We start from the raw sequence: 12,502 nt of genomic DNA, 5'->3' as shown, positions 1-12,502 counted from the left end.
TGAGTGCCTCATTTACACCACTAGAGATCCTATGGAGAGGGCCATCACTTTTGGATACAGAGTATTTCAATTTCTCCATGCAAAGGCAGCACAATGGCATCGTAAATGAAGGGTTAAAGCTTCCTGGAATTTCAGCAACAACAAAAAATGTTGAATGCTCCCTCCATGCTTTGGCCTTTCATGCAGAAATGGCCAACCACGCTGCTCATTCCAGCCTTAATGGAATATCCCATTTATGCTAGTGCACACCCACAGAGTGAAGCAATTCTGACGTTTATTAATATTAAAACTAAGGTATACTTAAATAACTGAAAAATACAAGTTACTGCATTAATATTGTAAAACATTATAGTTTGGCCTAAGTGTGCCACAAGATTGGTTTATTTCCATTGTTTTTCTTTTCCCTCGTGTAAATAAACTACATTTTGAATGCAAAAAAAGAAGTGTAAAAATGAGAGACATAGGTCATAAACATTAAAAATAACACAGTAAAGATATGTTGAAAATAAATATGCGGTTACGGCTCCAGTTGTCATCAGCCGATATATATCATTGATTTTTCTTAAATTCCAAAATCAATATCTGCCTCGGCCTCAAAACTGCTGTATTGGTCAGGCTATAGAAATAACACCTCTCATACCAAGCAATTGAGAGATTTGTCACAGTGAATACAGCTCAAAGAAATGCTGATGCATCACCGTTCTCAGCGGAGAGTGGAACAACTGAACCTGAGCTGGACAAAATAACAAATATCAGGCTGTACAGTGACAGCTAAACTTACAGTTCTTTGTGGAGATGGGAAGCTTGTCTGCCCACATTGTAATGTAAGAACAGCACCAAGGGAGTCAAGTAACCTACAAAAGGCTTCAGTCTGTTATGACATTAACTTTTAATCTCTCTACCTAAATTGTTGTGGTATTTTATACCAGTTTACCACTGAGGATTTGCAGATTATACACCCATACCAACTTGGAAATCAAAACAATTTTCAGGATATTGATTGAGTTTCACCCTGATTTGGCCAGTGCAATATGATATGGTCTAACAGTGCAGTTAGATGGTTGAATTACCCTTTGAGTTCTACAAATTAGCTTCCCCCATAGCTCTGCATTGGGTGCAGTTTTCCAAGACAGTTTGGTGACTGTGATCCAGTTTACTAGACACAATCCTTTCATGGTTTTCCCTCAAGGGCTAATGTGAACTAAAAGTGATCAAATCTCCAGTAAACATCTAATAGGCAGTTACCCTTTGTTCAGACAGCACGCAAATCCTACTATAAAGGCTGACTTGTCCTTTCTGTCATTTCCAAGCTTTCACAATGGATTTGTGTTTGGACAATATAATCTTTTGTTGTCATTATTATATTGGTTGTCGTAGTAACAGAGCATTTGTAAATGCTGACTGGGATTATGCTTTCTGACTGTAAGGCCGGGTGCACCACAGTGTTTGGATTTGTTGGTGGCAGCGCTGTGAGACAGTCATGAAACATCTCAACTTTGTCTCCATTCGTTCGTGTTTGCTGTCTTGTGGTTATCTTAGTTGGATTCATTTATTTTTCTTTCTGAGCTGAACATGTCGGAGCATAGCTTGAATTTTTTTTTTTTTTTTGTTCTCACCCTGCTATATATAGTTTTTAATGAATGAGAGCACACTGGAGTACTCAGAGGTTTTGCTTACAAATCATAACACTGCACCTGGTTAAACCTGCTCTCCATAATTAGTTAGCATCTTTTCCTGGAATCACTTGGGGGGAAGGTGATGTAATACCATGATACAGTGATAAAACTGCACATCCGTAGCCACATTTGTAATGTTGAACCAGACTAGTCTACCAGCTCTGGGACCGGCTCTCCCAACACTACTTTCCCAGTTTATGAATTCTCCACGAGGACACATCGATCCACTTCTGCTTGTAGGCCAGACATTGACTCCGTGCTCCAGCTAATCAAAGAGCCAATTAATGCAGGCAGCAGTATGCAGGCCGAGCCGCAGCGTTAATCAATGGCATACTAAGCCACACGGCCACAAAGACTTTGTAAACTAGATGAGACGAACAGTGTCAGCTGCTGTGATGTGATCTTGTTTGAATTACCTTTGGTTGGTATTCAGGAGGTTTGTTCTTTTGTATCCCATTCTGTTGACAATCGCAAATCAGGCTCTGTTGATTCTAACAACAGCAAAAAAAGATCAATGTTTGTGCTCCTATGGCAGCAATCCAGACACCACTGACCATTCATTCGTGGTCACCTGGGGCAGCAGCCTTTCATGACCAAGAAATGAGCAACTGCAAATGGGCAGTGTTTTTTTAACACTTAGAGTCATTTTTAAAATGTATTGTCGTCTTGTGTATTTAGTAAAGCATCATCTCCACAGGCAACCCTTTAAATCACACTCATCTCCTGTGGTCTATATGCTGTGAACGTATTAACTATATCTATAATGATTGATCAAGGCCCTGGTTTTACTGTGAGTTTTCTGGTTTCCAATATGGGCATATGGAGCTACGGGGGAAATGACTGAATCAATAAACTCCACTTACGGGGCTGTAAAAGTATTTTTGTCCTGTAAATTTCTGCTATCAGTCTTTTATTGCCAGGTAAAGACAATCAGTCATCAGCACCACTGCATTAGCTCAACAGAGAAAAATGGCAAAAATTGGCGAGGGATATCTGACCAGAGAGTTCATTCTGGCTCATCTGTTGCTTAAAAATATTCCCTCTTGTCATTGGGATCATGTTTAACCTTGCTATTGCTAGACCTTCAGCTCATCATTGTCAGCTGGTCCTGGTAGCACCCAAATTAGAATGAATACTGGCACTGGCATTAAGTAGTTTGCAACACCTGTAGCTTCATTAATGCAACTAAGATGTAACTCACTGACTGGAGTATTTCAGTCACAGGTCCATTCAAGATAGCATATCCAATGTATATCTATGTTAATATCTGTCTATTACTTTTTTGTATCTCTATTCTATTCAAGAGTGCTGTCACTTTGAGTGTGAGTTCTCAAAGAGGTAGTGCTATCTGTACAAAGTTCCCAGCACATTTAACTATAGTAAAACCCCACTATTGTCCCATAGAGGCAGGAGCAAATACACAATGTATTGAAAGAAGTTGGATCACCAACACGGCCAAATCCGCAGTCGAGCCAAAGCTGTGTGTTCAGCGGAGACTAAGCAGAACAGGGCACTTGACTAGTTCACGGTCCATCTCATCACCAAGTGTCTTTGGCTCTCTCCAAGCTTTGTCATTGTGCAGATAAACATTCAAGTGCCATGTTTGGTCACCCGTAGAACAAACCAGCTCATTCATACAGTCCAGTACCCCCAGGGTGGATGAAAGGGGGGCCACTGCAAATAAAATGCCTCTACTTCCATTTCAACCCCACCTTCTTCTCTCCCAAGTCACCCCCTGTCTTTTCTCCCTATTCAGACTCATTTTCTTGAGCTTTGGTGTAAGACAAGGAGGTGGCGAGGAGCCAGGTTTTGGCTGTTGGGGAGCTGAGACTTGAATGCCAAGCTCTCGAGTCCTCGGCAGAGAGATGGGATTTTATAGTTGGAAAGTGGGGGGGTTTGGCTGGGCATGAAAAAGATTGGACACACTGGCAGTTGCTGATGCCAAGGCCTCCAAGCTTGAGACCCTGCTGGGCTCCAAATATGGCAAAGATGGTGTTAAAACCGAAAATAATTTGAGCATAGCACAAATAGTTAAGACATCAAAGGATTTTTTGGGTGTATTAAAGCAATATTTTAATATTTAAATAAAAAAAAAAAGTCTTTTCACAGCAGAAATGTTTTGTTTTTGGCAGAAGCAGGAGCAGTTTATACGGAATAAAGAAGCAAAAACAAGTGTTACCTCCAGAAACTCAAATATGTCCACTTTTAATTCACTATCTAGTCATCTTTTGCCTTCTCCAACACCCTCATTCTGCACTGTGACTGTCCACAAATTCACATGTGCACTTCGGGTTAGTGTCATGTATCCAAACCATCCTCCACACGCTGTTTCACTTCATTTTAGCTCACCACCAGTAGCTCCAGGTACGCAACTGTCACATCCAGATGCATTCACAGACACCTCCCTCTCCACACATGTCAGCACTGATAAGGGAATTGAGTGTGTGGAATCCATAAGGGGTGAGGGGATGGACTGGGAATGTTATGAACTGTGTGACCACAGCAGTAACGGCAACCTTAAAAGGTTTCTGTTGGCTCAGTCAGAAGTGAATAATGAAACGTTTCGTCCATATTGAAGAGAAAGGTCAGTGTGCTACCAGGATTGCTTAAAACCTAATCTACAACAGATAAGCATCATTTAGAGTGCCTTGGGTCTCATGAATAAAGTAAAAGAATTCCTTAAAGTCAGTATTGCTGCTGTTATTGAGTCCAACTTAGGTGATTCTTTGAAAACATTCTCATGTTTTCTGACCTTTTCAGCTCACAAAACCATTTCAGATTCATACAAAGAGAAACATGAATTGCAGTGAATATCAGTCTGCAAGACAAGGTTGTTTTTCATAGATTTTTTTGGGAAAAAAAGATGTTTCATATAGTTAGTCTTCAGCACAGCTATGTTTTATTTATCTTGCACTTAAGTTGTAGATTAATGCCACTCAATCAGCCACAAAGAAATCCCACTGACTGCACCGGCAGTTGAATGCATTTTATATCATTACTCAATATTTAGAGCTGTGTGTGTTCAAATGCCAGCCTTTAATGAACCAAACACTTTGCAGCAAGCGTCATTACTGTGTCAGCAGTTCGAAAATAAGTCGACAACGATGTTTAAAGCAGGCAATCGCAAATATAACCATCGAAAAAGAGTAGCTTAGGTAAACACACATGTCCACCATAGATCTCTATGTTCAGCATTCAGCTTAGCAAAGTTGTCTATAATTGATAACAGCGTATATACACTATTTGTATTATTCATTGGCCCTGTCAGTTGCAATTTTCTTCAGACACATTGCATTCTAGTGGAGCACGGGAAGGTGTTTAACGCTGGAACCTCACAGAAATTCATACAGACCAGAAGGAATTCAAACAACTTATCATATGGAGTCCAACTGTCTTTTTTTAATCTTTGCTGAAGAGTTAGAGTTAGAGCACATTTACATACATTACAACCCAGCAGAGGGAGAACTGTAATGAAGAATCTTTGGTCTCGAGGCATCTGAGAGCACAAACAGAAGTTAAGGCTGAATAATTTCACAAAAAACATTATTAGGATACAGTTTAATGAGATACACACCCCTGTCAGTCAAGCTGTTGCTTTTTTACAGAAGTTAAGAATCTGCAAATTGTTGCTTACATTATTTAGCATTAGCAAGTTTTTGACAGCTCAAGCTAATAGACCCCTTGGGCTTGTAATTAAAGTGGCCCAATTAATTTTTTTAGACATGAAGACTTAATTTAAACTTTATGTACTATCTTACATTTTATTTTATAACTAAAACCAAAGGTGCATCCTCATAATTCAAATATTCTGAGGTCCTCGCGGCGACTAACAAATGCAAATGCATTATGATGCATCCAGTTCAAATGTAGAACATTGCCATCCATAATATGAACATGAGTCCAAACAAGCAATTTATCCATCAGCTCATGTACGTAGAGAACAAAGAATAAATTGGATGATATTTCGGTCTAAATAAACAAAGGCCTTCTGGGTACTTGCAGCATACAGCTAACAAGCTAGTGGTAAAACATAAACATAACATTCTGTAGATTTGACATGCAAAAGCAGCAGCAGATAGTACTCTGGTTCACTGCTGTAAAATACTCAAACACACCCTGATCAATAGTTAATTAGATATAACCAAAAATCACCATTTAAATTGGTATAAATGTTGAGTTAATGTGGAATCAGTGGACAAATAGCCTTTAGCCCATGAGATGGATGGAAACACATAATTTACCTTTTTGTACTTAACTGTATGTAACCCCATTAAATAAATTAGTAATAAGCCACTCAAGTCCCTAATTTACAGCTATTTTGTTATATTAAAATAACAGATAATTATAATTCTGTTGTTTATATATGAAAAATTGGTCTTTTTGCGATGTTCTTTCCAAAAATCCAGCACACTATTTAAATACAGTTAAGCTAAAGACCATGTAGACCTATAATCAAGAATTTTCAATTCACCAAATACAAACAATACAAAGCCAACCAAAAGTCAGTGAACACCACATGCAGAAATTCAAGCTGTAAACTAAAGACAAAGCTGTGCAAAAGCTGCCTGAGACAATGACAGTAGCATACACGTGCATTAAGCTCCCACGCTTGGACCACATGGAGCAATCAAGCCCCCTAAACGCCCCCACCCCACCCCATCCCGTCCCGACCCACTCCACCCCTCCGATGTATGACATCCCATTGTGCATGTGCTATGAGGAAAAGAAGAAAAAAAAAAGGACTCTAAACCTATTGCCTCTAAAGGAATGGTCCCAATGAAAGTGAATTAAGCAACAAAGGAGGCACTTACATTCAAAAGCCTCACATGGTCCTCCGACAGAAAAGAAGAGAAACGTGCAATGATTCCGGTCTGGAAAAAAACAATAGTGAGTAACCTTGAAGAGTGAGAGAGAGAGAGGGAGAGAGATAGAGAGAGAGAAAGTGCAGGAAAAAGAGAGAGAGTGAGAGAGAGAGTGAGTGAGTTAGAGAGATGGAAAAGCAAGGTGAGAGAGAGAGGACGCAGATTCATGCATCCACACACCCAGCGCACACGCAAATCAAAACACTTAGATTCTTTTCTTGCATCTCCCCTCCTCCTCCTCCTCCTGTTCAGCCAACCCCCCCCACACCCCAACCCCCGGTGCCTTCGGGTTTTACTTGTCATGTGTTCAGGCTCAGGCAAGCGTGAAGCGGGCTGAGGAAACCAGCGTTCCAAGTGCTTTGTCCAGCGGTTGGGAAACTCATGCTTCCATTACGTGGAACACTGAGCTCCTTGGCCCCGTTCTGTGTGTTTGATCCAGAGCAGATGGACAGAGAGGCAGGAGACGATATCCAGCATCTTGGCGCGTCTATCACACCTTTCTGGGATCTCATCCTAAAAATAAAAAAATATATTCATATATTCAAATTAGTGTCTCCTGTGGAAAATGCAGATAAATCTCTCTCAAATGCGTGTATCCAGTTTCCAAAATCAGTTGGCTACAGTTGCACATCTCAGTTAAGTCAGTCCCAACAAGGATAATCAAAGTCCCAAGACTTATTCTGAATGCAGACACATACCCACATTACCCCAATTCAATTAAATGGACGGTTCTTGCTGTGCAGCCAGTTGCTGATTACACAAGATATTACGCTCCATGTATTCCTTTTTCTCTCACTTGAAAAGCTGATGCAAACTGTCTCAATTTTTAGTAATGTTTGCAGTTTTTTCCCAGCTTTGAGTTGCTTTTAACTTTCAGCGGTTGTCACCCAAGGGAACAGAGGCACAGAGCAGCAGATGTTTTTATATTCAAACTCAAACTCCACAGTTTAACTTTGAACGCTCTGGGCTGAAACTGGCTCTTTAAAGACTAATAGACTAAGTATTTGATTCGCCAATAGCTGGTATTTAAACTGCATTCTCAGTCCAGAAAATAATACATGATTATTTTATGACAATGAATTTGGTATTGGAATCAGCTTGGAGACTAACATGCGACACTGAATGCTTTTAATGAAACTCTGCTGCTTATAGTTTCAAACTTTCTGCTCTATTTTTACTTGTTCTAACTTCAGAATGCAGTTTATCACAACCATTGGTCTTAATTTTAATGATATGCTACCTTACCAAACCAAACTCACTGTTTGCCAATGGTATCATCACACACTATCGATGAAGAAGGATCTAAATGAGCTAGAATGGGTTTGAGATTGGGTAACTAGCAAGACTAGGTGTACAACCCTGCTAGTAGTTTGAATGTCATTAGGTATTTGGTTATAAAGAAACTGCAAAGATTAACTGATGCGGGCACCAGAGGAAATGTTAAGAGATTACCAAAGTGTATCGTGTGGAGAACATGGACATCTGTATAAAATTTAATACCTACTCATCCAGTAGTTGTACAGGAATTCCACTCCAAACCACAAATGTCATCCTCGTGGTACCTCGTGGTAGTGCAAGCAGGAAAGTCTGGGGAATCTGGTTGCCTGTTGACTCCTGATAAATGACTGACCTCTTCCCAGTCGATGCTGTGGCTGATTTTGGTCTGCTGTGCACAGATGTTAATCCTTGCTCCTGTCAATGGTCCTTACCAAATAGTGTGCCCTACAGTTGTTGCACATGATCGCATACAGCAGCGGCTTGATCTTAAGTAAGCAACCACCATGACTGAATATTGACACTGTTGTAAATGTGTTAAATACAGCTCCGATCATAATGAAATGAAGAAATGAAGTCCAGATGTGAGCAGATTAGTGTTTTAGTTCCCAATGTCACTTTTTTTGACATGGCTAATAGAGTTAGTAATTGTTAAGATGTGGCGTGTGGGCATGTTGGCTTGATTGGCAGGTGTCTCAGACTGTCACACTCAGCTGAGATGTTTATCCCCCTTCAGCCTCAGCCAGTGTTTGGATTATTTTGGTATCTCCAGCATCTGACAAAGATAGTGAGAAGAGATGAACTGAAATCCAACCTTCAAACATTTAAATCTCAAACATGTCAAAAACATTTCTCTGCAATCTGTGGCAGAAGCCTTTTTTTGGCTCACTCTGTACCCTCCCTCTGATGTATCTGATGACAAGAGACCTAAGGCTGGGAAATCAGGCTTCAGGTCAGGCTACAGATTTATCCACATGAACCAGGCCAATGGGATGAAACGAAACTCAGCATAAATGCATGAATGAGGATCCTCTCCTTCTGGTTAGCATCATTTTACGGTCATTATACAGCCAGCACAAACGTGTCTAGAGAGGGCAATTCATATGGCTAAGTCATAGAGATTAACCCATTTGCCCATATTCTGCTTAAGCAAAGCAATTTTGCCCCCCCTCGCTGACGGCAGTTAGGATTTGAATGACCTAAGCTGTTCCAACAGCCCTAACAACATGATCAGCGGCTAAGTCGGGCTCCACCAGGGAGCATAAGACCTGCTGAGGCCAGAGATGCCTAGTCATCTGCTTCAGTGCAGGAGAAAGCAGATTAAAGTGAATACTGAATGTGCCGTGCTTTTGAGTGAGGACTATTTCATAAAGATTACAGAGGATGTAGAGCTGATTTTCATGTCTGTATCTTCTCTCCCTCTTGCTCATGGTCACATAGGGAGATAATCTTAAGATGCATTGGCTTGCCAGGAAAGTGGTTGGTTAATCTTACATGCCACCCAGGAGAAGGCCTTTGGTTTTTCATGTGTATTATCTGCGTCAGATTATGAAAGTGCATCTTTTTTTTTTTTTTTTTTGTATTTTTACTGAAAGGGTAACTCACCAGAATGGCTCTCTTGCCGCACATTGCTTTGATAAGGGCTGCCGTTGTGCGCTCTGAACAATGCACAAGAGCGTTAGTGATCGTTGGGGGAGGAATAGACAATGTACAGTGCAGCTCCCATGAACACTCAAAGACATCTCAAAGCTGTATTGCTTTTGTCTTTTTCCAGGTTGCAGCTGTCTCAGTCTCCCCAGAGCTCAAAGATCAGTTCTAATATGTTCCACTCCAACCTCTGGCCACTTTTTAATGCTTTCATCCTTTCTTTGCTACAATGGAACATATTATGAAAGACTTGTTGTGTCTTACATTATTTCAACGGAGAGGTGAGTGGGGCTTGTCTTTTTTTTTACCAGTTTACCAACTGTGGCAAGCTGTTGTTAAACTTTTGTCACTTGTCCAGCTCTGGGTGGATTTTGAGGGTTATAATAGGCAATGAAAAATTGACATAGCATTGTTATTTTTACAGTCTGATTCCAGTATTTTCACAGGAGCATTGTTTTGACAAAGGACCATGAATACTTCCACTAAATTCCATGGCAATCCATCCAAAGGTCATTCAGCTATCTCATAATAATGACTGGCTTCACCCAGAGATGAACCTTTGGCACATGCCACCAGCCTCTAATTAACTTGGAAGGAGAATAGAAGGAAACTGCAGTTTAATTACATGATGTTAAGTGACTTCTGGGTACTGAAGTTTTACAGTTCACTAGCCCGCTGCCTAAAGGTACAAGACTGCCCTCTTACAGCAGGAGTTTGCTTTATACCCTCCATAGTACATGAAAGAGGATAATTAATGGGATCAATATGTTCCAAAGTGAGATGTTAGTTTATTTCAGTGCCAGCACACGCACTGTGCGCATGTATCCCAGCTGCGTACTGTATACAGTTTGAAAGTGAAACAAACAGGTCAAGGCTGGCTTTTAAGTGAGCGTCAGCAGCTTTTTCTCTGCTGAATCTCCACAGGCAGGAGGTCAGCTCTGCACCAGAAGGGAGTCACTGACACACATCCACCGTCTGTTGACCTATTTAGCCATCTGTAAGGCAGAAAAAGGCAAAAAAAAAAGAGAACGTAATTGATATTCAGAGGCCTCGCAGGTCACTGTTGTCAATGTAACATACGTCCCAGTTACTGTTTCATATCCAAATTGACTTGAACATCATAAAAAAAAGTCGTTCACACATCATCACACTAAGTTAGCACGTGAGCTAAATTACGGGTCAAAGGCCAATGACACAGTAAAATAAGAACATACTTTAGCAGCCTGGCAGTGTTATTATTCTGGATTTTAAAGGGGAAGAGTTATGATAGCACTGTCTATAATATGTCATTTCTTACAGCAAAACTAAAAAAAAACAGTCTGTGAATATAACAAAACCATTCAATATTGCAGTAATGCAAGAGGACAGGGGATATGTCCACTTCTCTCTTTCCTGGGGACAAAGAAAACTGCTATTGTCGTATATATATTTACAGTAAACAGGGTTACAGTATGCCCTCCCACTGAGTCATTACATAAATATTTCCCATACTCTATCAGCTGAACCAATAACAACAAATATTCTTTTCTATTTGAAGAGCCAGGACATGGCTGACTGGACAGGGCTGCTCAGTTCAAACCGGAGATTGAATATTTGTTGATACATACATTGTGGGGCCCAAAGACAGACACGCTTTATGTAATGTGTTCTAACAAGCTAGGTGGACCGTGATCAACAACTTGAACAGGCAGTCCCCCTGTTTGCTCACTCTTTCCCACATGGTTCTCCTTATATAAGTCAGAGAAATCAGCAGGAGTTAATGGGTATGAAAGCTCAGGGATGATGCAAAGCACAGAAGTTCGCGATGTCCTCAGGGACTAATCTTAGGAAGTATATATCATAGACAAGTCGAATTTGACTTTATTTAAGTAATTGTGTTGCCTTCAGCCTATAAAACAGCGCACGGGTGACCTATTTGCTCTTGGTAGTGCAGTATGTCTAAGTTTATTGTATTGTGTTGAAGACGCTGCAATTTCAATGACACAGTATTGTCGCTGCTCTCTATCCAAAGCCCTCTGCAGTGTTTCCTGGTGTTTTTATCCTGGCTCCCCTGCTGTGCTTACCTCCTTGGTCTCCATGTGTGTGTGTGTGTGTGGAGGCGTGGCGCATCTCCACACCTGTGGCTCTATACCTGGGGCTCATGGGGCTATCAGGAGCCCAGTATAGGAACCGAGGCGACATTGTTAAAAAGAAGTCAAACGGTGTCAAATACATGAGCAGTTATGTCATTATAAAAGTTTGAAGCTTAGAGGATATTTCCTTGAAGTTGAATCTTTCTCAGCCTCTTTAGGTTGCGCTGTTAAGGCTATAAAAGGCGAACCAACTTGTCGTGAATCAAAGTTGTCACTGAGCTTTATAATGCAGTTTTCCCACCATTTTTGAACATGATTGAACATTCCCCATTCCACCTAATGGAAATATTCTAGACATGTTTTGTGGTATTTTATACTAATTTCCCCAAAATTCATACATGTGGCCTTTGGTCGCTACTCATGTAGACTACACTAGCTCCATGTTTGTCATCAGTATTGGTTGATCGGGAAGTGTAATTTCCATGTTTTTGTTGTTTATGGATAATTAAATCCAACCCTGGCCCTCTGGGTAGTTACTCGAATTTTCAGGCTTCCGAAGTAACATCATAGAGCAGGTTGTTGCATTGCTTATTCAAACAGAGGTTGTGTTGTGTTGTGCCCTGACCTCTCTGTGTCTTGGATGTTTTGGCAGTGTTGCTCTCTCCTCATGTTCATTTTTCCTCCCTTCCACCGTAATGCAACACCACAACAGGAACTGGCACTCACACTCTGCCTCTCCATGCCCAGTCTTCTGTGGCTTTTTCCACTTGCCATATTACTCAGTATGCATCTGCCTCCTCACTAAGCCTCTGCACCCTTGAGCGATGCCTCTGGGTTTTGGAACATGTGTGTGTGTGTTTGTGTTTGGGGGGGTGGCAAGCATGTCATGACCGCTTACTTTCGTGCCAACCTCTCCAACTCCCAAGACCCTTGGACTGCCTTTAATTATCCTATATGTGCTGTGCTAACA

The 12,502-nt window shown here is 40.9% G+C and overlaps 1 protein-coding gene across 2 annotated transcripts in view; it reads right to left on the bottom strand.

Moving 5' to 3' along the window:
- Positions 1-12,502, bottom strand: part of LOC108891883 (E3 ubiquitin-protein ligase Midline-1) — an 81,572-nt gene that overhangs the window by 49,732 nt on the left and 19,338 nt on the right. Inside the window, exon 1 of one of the 2 annotated variants that reach the window (XM_018689224.2) lies at positions 6,488-6,722. The exons of the other annotated variant lie outside the window; for it this stretch is intronic. The gene's annotated coding sequence lies outside the window, so the exon portion shown is untranslated. Of the gene's footprint in view, positions 1-6,487; positions 6,723-12,502 lie in introns of those variants that run through there. 2 annotated transcript variants of the gene reach the window in all.

The sequence above is a fragment of the Lates calcarifer genome, linkage group LG7_2, assembly GCF_001640805.2.
Source record: "Lates calcarifer isolate ASB-BC8 linkage group LG7_2, TLL_Latcal_v3, whole genome shotgun sequence".
Taxonomy (NCBI): Eukaryota; Metazoa; Chordata; class Actinopteri; family Centropomidae; genus Lates; species Lates calcarifer.
This window is presented reverse-complemented; position numbering and strand designations above follow the sequence as displayed.